Here is a 15,151-nt window from a genome sequence, read left to right as displayed (position 1 = left end):
GCTCGAATGATATAAAAATAGGACTCTGCTAAGGGTAGCAATTTAGCTACCCCCAACAGACCCTTAACAGAACTACTGGAACACGTGATTTAACACTGCCTCACGCGGAAAATCAATTTATCTTGCATAAGAGCGAACATTAAAAAGTAATATAGAATTTTCACAAATTACAGCACTCACGAATGCAATAACAACCATGGTCAACTTATTCTCAAAGAGAACTCTTATTTAGCCAAGTACCATTCGTGAGGAACAACATGGCGTAACTGGCAAACAAATATAGATCCTAAATTGAATACCACATCGTACGCTATAACAGCACTTACATCACCCAATACCCAGCAACAGCGCACAAGAGCCCCCTGTCTCCACAGCCCGATGGGCAGCAACCAAACGTAATTTCTAACTTTACATTTGGCATCGAGAGCGAGACAGAAACAGAACTTAGATTGTACTTTGTTTTCGATATCTGTGACGCACTGGGTCGATCATAAGCAGCCAGTGTTAGGATAGTGTCACAAAAAAAAAAAAAGAACAAAGTGACAGTGACGTGAGTAGCCAAAAGGGAATAAATGGAAGTTTACCTCAGGAAAGTCAATGAGAATGGAAGGCCATGACTGAACCGATCGAACAAGAAAATGAAAGAGCTGGTAGCAGCGATGCACAGCTCAGCACGAAACAATATTTCGACAGGTGGGCGGACGAATGGGCAGGCATGACCTCCTATTGTGCGTTAATTTTATTCTGCTGTGCTATTCCACATCGACCTGCTACAATTTAATACAAGGCCCAACGATGCGCTGCAATGATGTTCACTCCTTGAAATCCGAGAGATTCCGAGATAAGTTCTAGGGCCGGACACATTCCCCTCTGTTTCACCCTGCAAGTGCTGCCACACTGCCTTACAAATAGTCCAACAGCACAGGGTTCATCTTCTAGAATCATTCTGTCTTCCAAAGCCTCTAAGTACGCACTGAAGGAAGGATTTCATTCTTTTTCAGTCAAAACAACAATTCTTTTAGATGTATTTAAATGAATGTCTACATTGATGTAATAAATCTTAAAGGCACGACATGTTTCGACCTTTATTGGTTCATCATCAGGTGTGTGTTTGCGTTAAGGTGCTGAACCTTACCCAATATGGATCAATATTATGGGTTGTCTATATACTATACAATATCACACTTCTAAATAAAGATTCAGGGTTATGTACTACTTGAAAATCAATTGGACTGAGACTGGCTGAACCATTATGCATTCCGCTACATCATCATCATCATCATCATCATCATCATCATCATCATCAGTAATCTGTCAAGATGACAGGTCCACAGTCTCTTCCAAAACAATTCCTCCACTTAATGCGATCTAGAGCTTTCTCCTTCAAATGACAGTATCCTCTTCTGTCCCCAAGGTCATCCAGCATCTTCTTACGTCTTCTTCCTCGTCTTCTTGTCACTTCTATCCGCCCATCTACCTTTCCTTCGAGAACTTCTTTTAGAAGGCAGTTTCTGCGTAAAACATGACCAATCCAATTAGCCTTCCGTTTTCTTATTTCATGTAGGATATTCCTCTGCTCACTGACTCTAATTAACACTTCTTCATTTCTCACATAATCGGTCCAACTGATCTTCTCCATTCTTCTCCAACACCACATTTCGAAACTTTCCAGATGTTTCTGATCTACTGCCCTAAGTGTCCATGTTTCAGCCCCATACAGAGCTATGCTCCAAATGTAGCATTTCACTAGTTTCTTCCTCAAATTTAAGTCCAATTTGCTGGTAAAAAGATTCTTCTTCTTGCTAAATGCAGCTTTTGCCATGGCAATCCTGGATTTAATTTCACAAGTACACCTTCCATCATCTGTTAACAAGCTACCCAAATATTTAAAACATTTCACATTCTCCACTTGTTTTTGGTCTATCTTTATTGTGACTGGGGTTGGTTGTCTCGAAATTTTCATTACTTTTGTTTTCTCCACATTCATTTCCATGCCATAGCACCTTCCAATTTCAATTAGTCTATCAATCATGCCCTGTAGCACAGTTTCTTCCTTAGCCATTAACACAAGGTCATCTGCATATTTCACAGTTTGAATAATTTGCCCTCCTACTTTGAAGTCACCGAGCCCATCCAGAGCTTCCTTGGTAAGGCATTCGCTGTACAAGTTGAACAGAATTGGTGATAAACAGCATCCTTGTCGAACTCCTCTTCCAATCTGCACACTTCCTGTCTCCCCCCTGTCCAGTCGTACTCTAACTTTCTGATCCATGTACAATTTGCTAATCAATCTTCTTTCATGCCAATCGATACCTGTTTCTTTCAGGATCTGCATTAATTTGGTCCAGTTTACCCGGTCAAATGCCTTCTGCCAGTCTATGAAGCAAACACACAGTTCTTCATCTATCTCCAAAGTTCGTTCCGCTATAATTCTCATCATCCCAATTGCATCCCTGGTTCCTTTTCCTCTTCTAAATCCAAACTGATCTTCTCCAAGTACATCCTCTATTTTCCTTTCAATTCTTCTTTTAAGTATCTTTGCTATTATCTTTGCTGTATGTGCAATAAGGCTTATTGTGCGATGGTCGCTGCATTTTGTAGCTTTTGTCTTTTTCTTTAAGGCAATCATTGTAACTTCTGTAAAGTCCTTGGGCCACTCTCCACTTTCATATATGGTGTTCATTAGTTTTGTCAGTGTTTTCAAACCACCTTCTCCCAGTAACTTGAGCACATCTCCAGGTACATCCTCATTCTCTCATTCCGCTACATGTCAAATTAAATCTAAAAATAAAAAACGTTAAAATTAAAATGACAATATATGTATATAGGTAAATTGATACCCAATGATTCCATTATGTAATTCAATTTATACAATAAGTAAATGGCTAAAGTGGTATCACTGCTGAAAAAATACGACAGGCTCGTCCTCTCGTCAGAGAGAGCGCTTCACATCAACAAGCCTACAACTGTCTGATGGTAATAAAGATCCGGTCTTAAGCCCAGATGGGTGCTTTATTCCAAGACAGACTGACCGACTGACGGTCGGTCGTAACATAACTTTGACTCTGACTTTGAGTTTCGTCAGTACTGTACGATGGTCTGTGAAGAGAAGACTTCAGCCGAAGGCAGAGGAATAGCCATTGTTGAAGCCGTTACCAGGAAACGTCTAGTAACACTCAGAACACTAGGCTGTGTGCTCTAGTGAACTGTAAATTGTGAAAACAGCGATAGTGTTATAGTTATTTGTAGTTACGACCTGTAAGTGGTCAATAAATCTATTCACCTATCCAAACCCCGTCTAAAGCCATACATACTACGTGACATTACGTTGATGAGTTACAGAGCAGCTGGCTGGCCGCGCCATAGCTCAAGCGGTTAGTCACTGGCTTCCCATCGCGGCGGCCCGGGTTCGATCCCGGGTCTGGTCAAGTGGGATTTGTGGTAAACAAAGTGTCGCAGGGGCAGGTTTTCTCCGAGTACTTCGGTTTCCCTTGCCAATCTTCAATCCACTATTTGCTCCACAATCACCATCGCCTATCATCTGGGGCTGGTACAATAGGCCAAAAGTGGCCGCAGTGTAAGGGACTTAGTGTCCCTTATATATCCGGTCTAGAAAACCGAGATTAACGGCCGTGGGAATCCGTTGCGCTGACCACGTGACACCCTCTATCCGCAAAGTTGGCACTAACTTCGCCGACAAGCTGCGGTCGCTCGGTCGGTATAGTTCGCTTGTGGACCAAAAGCTACGGACTTAAGTTAACATATACATATACGTATAGCCTCCATCCAACAACACACCTTTCCCCTCATAACTTCATTAATTTCAATATTGTAGCAATATTATAAACCGAGCAATTCCATGTCATATTTTATTTTGAAACTATTTCTTTCCTAAAGTTTGTAACTTATGTTCTTCTCTTGAATGAAGTTACAAAGAAAAATAGAGAAACGTACAAATACGACTACAAATATTAACTGTTTCAAAGGCGAAATGGAGAAAAGACATAATGACACATTTGCTTTAACAATTTTATATTATAACTTAACAAAACAAGCAGAGAAAGAAGCTCTCAAAATGGAAAAAAAAAAAGTCTCGCTTCCATGAATGCGGATAATTTTAAATTAGCAACTACTGTTTTCAATTAAAACTGTAACAGCTGCCACTAAAATATTAACATTGGGTGAAATGAGGCAGAAATGGAACTTGGTACGTCAATTAAACTTGACAATAAAATGTGAAATCCCTTTAATTATTTTCACCAATATTTTGAGCAGAACGTTTCTGATCAGTGATGTCATGACAAGAGAAGTCAACTGGAACTCAAGATGAAACTTAATGTATGTGCACTGTCATAGCAATTTCACTCATTTAACTTTCTGCCTTCTTTTATGGTGTTAACGAATATGATAGTTCAGACCTGAGTTTATTACTTGACAGTGAATTAACAATACTAGTCATTTTTCCGCTAGGAGTCTTAACAGTAGTACATTACCTCACTGTACAGTGCGAATTGGCGGAGGGTTTCCGCAGTGGTTTCACCGTGAAATCAGAATCTTAAGCACCCTCTTTATTTCTATAGTGTGTGTATAAGAGCACCGATTGGTATTGATCTATGGCCTATGTGGAGTCAGCGAACACGAGACAAACAAGGTGGGAGGGTGCTTGAATTTTCACCCCTCCTTCACCCTCATGTAAAAACCCCCATTACACACTGGTTCCGTTAACGTAATCTAATTTCCTACACCGGTAAGCCATTAATTTGCAGACTACAGCACAAAGCATTGTTCTTACACAAACGCATTCTGAACCCTCAAAAGCTCATGGAATTGTCCGGATGATCCCCATTACACAACAAACACACAAACAAGGAAGATTTCAACGATGGGTATATTTTCATCACAAACAAACGAACAAACTTCTCTCTCGGCGAACATCACTCGCGCTTTCCATCGCCTGAAAGCAACACAGTACGGGACTACTGGATGTTTCAGAATACAGTGTGCATCCCTGAAAGTTTCAATTTCAGATAGAAAATAATTTCTTTGACGAATAAGTCAAGCAGGCTGTTATGGCGGTAAAGCTCCAATCTTGCATTCGAGAGGCACTCGGTTCGGATCTTAGTCCTGTTGCTGACTGTTACGGCTGAACATTGCAGTAGTAACCTTCAGTCCTTGAACACGTCTAAATGATAGGTCGACTTTGAAACAACCACGACCGCATCCACCGAACACTTGTGTGTTTATTACTGATGATCATCTTCGTCTCTCAGTCGCTGTTATACTAGCATTACCCTATTTACTTACTGAAACCTTTCCTCTTATACCCTTACGGGGTAGAGGTCTTTTTTTTTACTTTGATCATTTTACAGACGATAGGGCTCGTCGCAAGGCCTCTACCTAAACACAGGACAACACAAACACTGAATAAACACATACACATATGAAACATCTGTGTCTCGTTTGGGATTCGAACCCATGATCCCAGCTTCTGTCAGCGGGCGAACACAGTTCATGACTTAGACCGCTCGGCTACCGTGACCGGCCTAGTATTACCTATGTAGGTGATATAGCTTCGTTCATTAACCTTTAAAGCAGAGTGAATGTCATATGTACCACCTACTACAGTAAAAAAAGTAAAGGTATCCCTGTAACAGGCCGTGGAGGCCCATAGGGTTGTGAGAGGTTGAGGATCCCACATTTTCTAGACAATCGGCTCATAGATGGCGGTGATTTTGTCAGCCTTACGAGCCGGCCGCTCCCCAAGAAATATTCCTGGTACTCATTTCTGTAAGGGGCTGAGTCGACCCCAGGGCCATAGTGCGGCTGGAAGGATTAGATAAATTGAAAAAAAAATCCACCTATCGGGATTCGATCCCGCGACCTTCCGGATTGTAGCATAGTGCCTCAACCAACAACGCTACCGCAACAATATTCCAAATCTCCGCATTTTACCCACACGGTGTCCATGTATTGTGTTATCCTGAGGCGGCTAAACAGCGTTTATTTCTCCGTCATCATTAACTGACTAGTCTCTGTAACGGATATGATGTCATCATTAACTGACTAGTCTGTGTATGTGCTGTGTCGGGCAGTCGCCACGCAGATTAGCTTCACCACAACAGACAGCGGGGAAACTGCGTCAGCATACTGTCCGCTGGCAGCATAAAGAATCTGAGGCCGTGCTACAGCTCAGTCAGTCGCCGGCTTCCCATCATAGCGGTCCAGATTTGATTCTAGGTCACGTCATGTGGATTTGTAGTGGAGAAAGTGGCACTGTAGAAGGTTTTCTCTGACTTGATCTGTTTCCACTGCCAATTCTCATTCCACCGAGAGCTCCATACCCACCAATCATCCATGACTGGTAAAAGAAGCCCACCCCGACCCACGTATTTAAAAACATTTTAAAAACCGAAAAAAGATTGCTCGTAAATTAAGTCTAGGTTTTCCACTTTAATAATCGGATGACACCGACGGTGAAACTCCGACCGTGGAGACAGACGTCATGCCAACGCATGTACCAAGTACCTTTTCACACCTAACTGACATCCTCAAGTCTTAAAATGCACTGCTGCTGTGCATGAAACTGTCAGGATCTTTTTACTCACCCCTCCAGCTCTTGGCCACTCTATCGGCCGCAGTAACGTAACCCGAGGGCCGCTCCATAGTTCAATCGGTTAGTTGCTGGCTTCCCACAGCGGCGGCCCGGGTTCGATCCCGGGTCTGGTCAAGTGGGGTTTGTGGTGGACAAAGTAGCGGTGGGTCAGGTTTTCTCCGACTATTTCGGTTTCCCCTGCCAATCTTCATTCCACCAGTTGCTCCACAATCACCCTCATCTATCATCTGGGGCTGGTACAATAGGCCAGAAGTGGCCGCAGTACAAGGGACTTAGTCCCACCCCACTCGCAATAAAAAAAAACGTAACACGAACTACAGCCTCGAACAAAGAAGGCTCACAGGTCGTATCTTAGGCACGCATCAACATGCGTCATCTTCCAGCTTCCTAAGAAACGCCCAATATCGCGTTTTACAAATCAAAAAGTGATCAATCATTGCAAGAAGGCATTCCGTCAGCCTCCTACACACACTTGGCAAGGTTTTTGAACATTTAATACTTAACAAACCGCATCTGAATCTTGAACTACTGCAGATCTTCACGTCACGACAGTTTTACTTCCGTCAACCCGTAAGAATAAATCTGAATATACAGCCACAGGCATATATGCGGCTATTTCAAATGCTTTCGTCTGAACAGGGCATTAATGCCTCATACTGAGATTGTGTTCTTATATTCCGTTCAACATACCTCACCTTCTGTCTCCCTATCAAACATTCATGCAACATACGTAACTAGCAACGTCGTGAATTCCACAAGACATCATATAGTACATGGTGTCCCTCAAATGATGTGTTCTCTGCCCTATATATACGTATATGTATGTATGGCATGAAATTTCTCTAGAGACTGTTCAAAACTTGTACGCGTCCATTCCAAGAAAGCACCTTGGCATGTCTCCAACTTTGCTATCCACAATGATCTGCAAATCCCACTTGTCATAAAAGAAATACATAGACTGTCAACACTCTACCATCGAAGCACACTCGGACACAATAACAGACAAGTTGCAGACATTAGCAACCCACCAAATGTAAGAAGAAGATTGAGGGGACAGGGGCCGTCTGACCTACCACAACCCGCAGATGACGAAGATTAAAACCATCACCATTCCTCTACAGGGCCTGACAGTGGATGACTTCCCTACTCAGGATACCTACTTAGAACAACACTCGCAGCTAAAAAGGGAACACACATCACAAGACACGGTTTACACAGAAAATAAGAAAAACGACCCCCATAGTGGAAGAACCACACGCAAGTTTTAATTAAGACACATAAGATGAATAATCTTAACAAGTTTTAGTGTGTGTAAATTTATTATAGTTGACGAATATGCACTTTTTAAATAATTTTATAAAGATATATAAAGGCAAGCAATGCAATAGATTAGCGTATTTAGGGCACCTGATGATGGCACTATGTTGCCGAAACATGTCGTGAAGTAACAAGTGAAACTGAGTGCACTACAAAACGGCCACTGTATACATATCATGGATACTTGGAACAAATTTACTTATTACTTCATGTTATCGAGAGTAGATTGTAAATATGCTATTAATTAAATAGATATAAAAAAATGTAGGAAGGGTTGCGGCTCTATTGAAGGCAAATGGGGGTCCAACATCACATTAATAAACATGAGATGTTTAGATTTGAGTTCCTGTCATGCTGGATTCATAACAAGTCGATGGAATTAAAAAATGCAACCGTAATTATAGTTTCACCCTCAGCATCGAATGCGTTTGCTGGCATAATCGAAATATAACAGTAAACAGTTAAAATTATCCTTGTGCTTAATTGCAATGTGCAATGTAAAGGCGTATGGGGAGTGGCTGCATAGCTCCACCATTATTAACCTCGGCACTAGATGGAGGTGAGTTGTCAACTTGACGCTTCTGCCGCTTTACCCCGGGTGCCAATGTTACAGGAGGCTACGAAGGTCCCAGAGCCGGTCTGGTTTGTTATGGAGAAGATAAATATTACTTGCCCCTACCAGACGGTCGAATCCCGAGTCCTTGGTCGTCCAGCCCTGAGCCTAGTAGCTCTAACGACTGAGCTATCCCGGCTCTCGGTCTCAACAGAACCGAAGGTGAAAACATGTCGAGCGACGGAAAAACACGAACTCCCCATTAACCATGTGTTCGTGCAAAGAAGGCAGTAAACAATAAAGGGACCAATACACGTACGAGTCTGGCTCGGCGATCTTGGCTCGGGAGCCGGGCTTGGACTAATTTCACCACAAACGCATGAGCTGACTCCCAACTTTGCGACCCACACATGGACGAGTTTGGCTCATTGGAACCCGATCCGAGCCAGACTCGTATGTGTATGGGCCCCTTAAGTCAGACAATCAACGAGGAAATTTTCTATGGAAACATACTTGATTTATGAAGAAAGTCCTCTTCCGGGATCTAGCGCCGTGTATTCTTGGTTTTAACCGACGTTTCGGAGGAACGTATCGCCTCCATCTTCAGGGCAGGTGAGTCGCGTTGCGAATACAGAACACAGTAGCTGCAATGATTCGGAAGTGAAGAGAGCTAATTTATATAGGAAGCAGGGAGGGGGGTGGTTGGGAGAGGGGACCAATGGGAACAGTGAACAGCGATTAAGGCCATATATGGTCCGGGGGGTGGAAAAGGGGGGTGGAACCGGCCAGTGAATCCAGGCAACTTGGAGGTCAATGGAACGTAGGCGGCGGTTAAACAAGAAGAACCGGTTGGCTGGGGACAGCCTACTGACGTCAATGACATGAAGAAGAACTCGGTGGCTGTGCAGAGTTCTCTTGAGGGAAGAGATGAGAGGCTTCCATGACTTGCCGAAACCAAACCCTGTTTTCTTGTTCATGTTGTTCGGACGGAGCTCGATCTCAGTGCCCTCCATGATGATGCGATCCAGGTAACGGCCCTTACAGGTGAGTATGGCGGTTTTGTGAAACTGGATACGGTGGTCTAGTTCGATGCTGTGTTCAGCTACGCCTGACTTGTCCGGACGTTCCAGGCGTAAATGCCGTTGATGTTCTTTCAACCTGGTGTCCACAGAACGGTCCGTTTGCCCAATGTAGACCTTGCCGCACTCGCAGGGGATTCTGTAAATTCCCGGTGTCCTCAGTCCCAGGTGGTCCTTGACAGGCCGGAGGAANCTGTTCCCTCTTCCCATTGGTCCCCTCCCCCCCCCCCCGCCTACTTCATATAGTATAAACCAGCTCTTTTCACTTCCCAATCATTGCAGCTACTGCTCTCTGTATTCGCAACGCAATTCAACTGCCCTGAAGATGGAGGCGATATGTTCCTCCGAAACGTCGGTTAAAACCAAAAATACACGGCACCAGATCCCAGAGGACGACTTTCTTCATAGTCATTGCCGTAAACACCTCAAAACTTACATACTTGCTTTATCCTTATTTTTGTTTCCAAAGTTGTGAAAGAGGAATTTTCATACTCTCTTTACAACATGAGCATGTAAGAGGCCACATATTTAAGTGTTAATTGTTTCTGTATAGTTTCAACCGTCAAGTTAGGTAAGAGTCGTTCTGAACGTTCTGCTTAAGTTCGTCCGGTGTAAAGGACCATTTGTCGAGTAGAAGGGATGATGAATGTTAATCAATACAATTCCTTGAATTTAATTATTTGCATAAAAAGATAAATCATCCATTAAATTATCCAGACACGCTATACATAATATATATGTATTTGTACTTCTCCGTCTTTTTTGTTTGACTTATTTAACAAATATATCAGGACCTCTGGCTATATAGATGCTGAGAAATAAAAAATGAACTCGAAGGATGAGAAAGACAGGAAGTGATCATGTCCTAATTTCTGACACTGCTCCACCGCTTGTCTGGAGGACGGATGGAAGCCACGAAAACATGAGTCCGGATATAACTCCAGACAGATAACTGAATTCGAAGCACAATGACTAACCACTCAACTATGACGTCAGAGCCTACACGTAGGTTTATGCCAAATCATATCACACAGCGAAGCCGTTCCGTCAAAAACGCCCCTNCACATTAAGTGGAGGAACTGTTTTGGAAGAGACTGTGGACCTGTCATCTGACAGTTACTGATCATTAAATCAAAAAGATAAATCATCCATTAAATTATCCAGACACGCTATACATAATATATATGTATTTGTACTTCTCCGTCTTTTTTGTTTGACTTATTTAACAAATATATCAGGACCTCTGGCTATATAGATGCTGAGAAATAAAAAATGAACTCGAAGGATGAGAAAGACAGGAAGTGATCATGTCCTAATTTCTGACACTGCTCCACCGCTTGTCTGGAGGACGGATGGAAGCCACGAAAACATGAGTCCGGATATAACTCCAGACAGATAACTGAATTCGAAGCACAATGACTAACCACTCAACTATGACGTCAGAGCCTACACGTAGGTTTATGCCAAATCATATCACACAGCGAAGCCGTTCCGTCAAAAACGCCCCTCGCCAGTGGTTATATTAAAGAAGGTCTCAGTGGCGAACTAGACGTGAACAATGTGAACACATATTTCTTATGATTCTGGCCCTTTCCCAGTAACTTACACAATGAACATCTTCGATTCATTCTATTCTTCAGATAATTTCGCGTTACACCAAAAAGCAAAGAACTTTCTCTCGCCACTAAACATAATATCACATCGGGATGACTGCCCTTCTTTACTGAAGTCTGGACTATAAGCAACTGACCGACCGGGATTCGATTCCGAGCAGAAACAAAAGTTTTATCTTCACTTCTAACAACTTACTGGCTCTAACGACCGCTAAATGGGTACTGGGAGTAAAGAGGCCGAAGCGTTAAACTGACCACTCAATCTACCTAGTGCAACCTCGTATTTATTACCACAGGAAACAATTTGAATCACCTCCCCCAGAGTTAAAAATTCCTGTGTTTACAAAGTAACTCACAGTTTCGAATTCTGAAAAGCCAAGTAGGATTTAGCTCTTGAGAGATGACAGGGGAGCGCTTCTTTCTTCCTCTTTCTTTTTCTTTCATTTTTCCTTTCACCAGTCTGGAAGGCCGAAAGAATTAAATCTATTTGGGCGAAATAAGCGAGATAATGCCTATATATCACGAAAGAAGTTAAACAGTAAAAAAGAGATTCTGGTTTCCTGCTTCTTTTAACCCCAAAATAGCAGGAATGTACCCGTTTGTCCAGCGACTAGAATTAAATTTCATAGAAGCCTGGAATGCTTGAACCGTTGGAGTGTTACTTTACTGCACTGTGACATGTTATCCGAGCAACAAAGTTAACGACCGATTAAACACGACACTGAACATGCCAAGCGCATTCCCTGCCCCTGTAATACCCTACCCTACAAGAGACACCCTCAAAACAGTTTAATATCGGCTAGGCGCTACCCTTGCTTCTCCTCCATCAGGTCTAGTACATCTGTAGCCCGATTATCAGCGAGCTGGATGTGCAAATTAATTGCGAATATATGAACACAAGTCACTTGAATAACGATCACAACCCCCCAACATCTCCCTAGCCTTCAACCTCGCACCTTTATGAGGCAGGGCGTTGAAGGTAAGATTAGAGTTACCCTTGTGCCTAAGCAACACATCATCAAAGCAAGTAGAGGGACTCTAGGCAAAGCTCCACACACTGTTAACTTCTGCAGATCAAGTAGACAGCAAGCAGCCATGTCCAGTCTCCGGTGTTTCACCTTCGGTGAAAGAGGTCGCAATTCCTGCTGGACAAGAATCTACGTGGACCTCACAACCTTGATGGCCTTAATATCAAGCACGTAGCAAGTCGCTATCCCAAACTTATGCCATTGGAACTTCATTGGAATTTTACACCATTTCAATTCGAATGCATATACTACATATATCTCAGAATTAATGAACTACGTTTTAGGCATGTCTTAAACACCCAGAGAACATAGCATGTTGACTCTTTGCAATTCGGAGGAACATGGATGTATATTACGAGGAGTAATATGCAGTTAGTTGCATCATGGGACCCATTTTACCTGTTTCATCGCCAGTAAAGTAAAGTAAAAGTATCCCTGTAATAGGCCGTGGAGGACCATAGGGTTGTGAGATATAGAGGTTCCCAAATTTTCTAGACAATCGGCTTACAGATGGCGGCAAGTTTGTCAGCCTTACGCGACGGCCGCCCTTTAGCCCCAAGAATATTCCAAGAACATTCCTGGTACTCAACTCTGTTAGAGGCTGAGGCGACTCCAGGGCCATAGGAAGGATTAGGTCAACTGAAAAAATCCAAAGACCTCGTCGGGACTTGAACCCGCGACATTCCGACGGGGTTTCCTATTATTTACCCAAGAATAACTAGTAAGAATTAAAAAGGCAAAACTTATCTCAGAAAGAGCAGAAAACTTGCGATCCTGTTTTCTGAAAATGTATATAGAAATGCTGTATTTTATAAACAGCTAACAGACTATACGGCGTCAGATACCAGAAGAGAGCACTGTTCATAATGACCATTGCGGAACCTCGGATATCTTATAAGAATCTGTTCCAATTACAAAAAATATGGGGCTGGAACTACCTGTAACCACGTTCTCTATAATACAAGGTTCACTTCGGCTTTCAGTCATTGGTTTGTCGATGGATGCCAGGCTAGGATCACAATGCCTGCACCTTGTCTATTTCTTTTATTGCTAGTGGGGTGGGACTAAGTCCCTTGTACTGCGACCACTTCTGGCCTATTGTACCAGCCCCAGATGATAGGTGAGGGTGATTGTGGAGCAATTGGTGGAATGAAGATTGACAGGGGAAACCGAAGTACTCGGAGAAAACCCGCCCCAGCGCCACTTTGTCCGCCAGAAATCCCACTTGAGCAGACCGGGATCGAACCCGAGCCGCCTCGGTGGGAAGCCAGCGACTAACCGCTTGAGCTATGGCGCGGCCCTACACCTTCTCTGAATATTAAGATTATGTTCTCAATTAAAAGGGAAGGAGTGAAATCTACAGCTGACATGCAGGCATTAATGTTGTCTTCAGGAAAGTATTTCACCACGGCACCGTAATTACTAACAAAAATGTCTAGGCTTATCTGTAATTCTCTTTGACTTAAGGGGAAAAGCCACCCAGCTTAAGACTACCGAACCTCAAATTACGATTTCCTACTAATACGTAATTCAGTATGTAGTAAAGGTAAAGTTGTCCCTATGCTTAACTAATTAAGCACTACGCTATTAAGGCGTATGGTGGGTGAATGTATAGATCCACATATAATTCAGTATGTAGCTTCCAATATTAGGCACAATATTAAAACTCTAACGAGGCAAATGCTATCTACATGTTAAGATGCAATACAGACAATGATAACTTACTGATCGAGATAAAAATTGTCATGGTATAAATAAATCAACACGGGCGAAAGATGAAATCTTCGTCATAAAGACATTCTGCCGCCTTTCAGCGCGTAACACCGTGCAGTTTAGTACATTTTGCAGGTACCAACGTTTCAGAGATTCCTCCGCCAGTATCTTTCACTCTGACGTCAGAGGGAACAGGTTCCTCCGAAACGTTGGTAACTATCCACAAAACTGCACTACGTCACATCTCAGAGGCTTATTATTATTATTATTATTATTAGTAGTAGTAGTAGTAGTAGTAGTAGTAGTAGTAGTAGTAGTAGGGTGAGACAGTCCACTTGGTACTGCGGCCACTTCTGGCCTATTGTACCAGCCCCAGATGATAGGTGAGGGTGATTGTGGAGCAACTGGTGGAATGAAGATTGGCAGGGGAAACCGAAGTACTCGGAGAAAACCTGCCCCAGCGCCACTTTGTCCTCCACAAATCCCACTTGACCAGACCCGGGATGGACCCCGGGCCGCCGCGGTGGGAAGCCAGGGACTAACCGCTTGAGCTATGGCGCGGCCTTCATCTCAGAAGATAGTAATCTGCATAGTCACCATAGCGAGAACCTCAAGTCTCACACATACGCTTGTGTAAAGGAAGGCTGTACCTCTACTGCCTCTTCATTCCCTAACTTGCACAGTGTCCTGACGTAGGCCCTAGACAATTCATTAACAGATTTCTGTAGTAAGAAGCGTTCAAATAATTTTTAAGTACTCCAACATACTCGTACATATCCAACGAATCTTAATTCTGTGAAAAGTTCCATTCGTCTGGATTTTTTCCCCCCCTTGGCACTACAGCCCCAGTGGGCCTAGGCCCACCTCCATGGACTTCTCCGTTCACTTCGTCTGGATTACTTTCCTATAAAGTAAAAAAAAAAGGTAAAGTTATCCCTGTAACAGGCCGTGTAGGCCCACAGGGTTGTGAGACGTTGAGGTTCCCACATTTTCTAGACAATCGGCTCATACATGGCGGTGAGGTTGTCAGCTTTACCCGCCGGCCGCCTTTTACCTCCAAGAATATTCCTGCTACTCATTTCTTTTAGAGGCTGAATCGACCCCAGGGCCATAGTGCAGCTGGAAGGATTAGATAAACTGAAAAAATCCAATGACCCCATCGGGACTTGAACCCGTGACCTTCCGGTTTGTAGCATAATGCCTTAACCAACTACGCTACCGCGCGCCCCTACTTT

The sequence above is a fragment of the Cryptotermes secundus genome, unplaced genomic scaffold, assembly GCF_002891405.2.
Source record: "Cryptotermes secundus unplaced genomic scaffold, Csec_1.0 scaffold873, whole genome shotgun sequence".
In the NCBI taxonomy this organism is placed as follows: Eukaryota; Metazoa; Arthropoda; class Insecta; order Blattodea; family Kalotermitidae; genus Cryptotermes; species Cryptotermes secundus.
Note: the sequence above shows the minus strand (reverse complement) of the source record.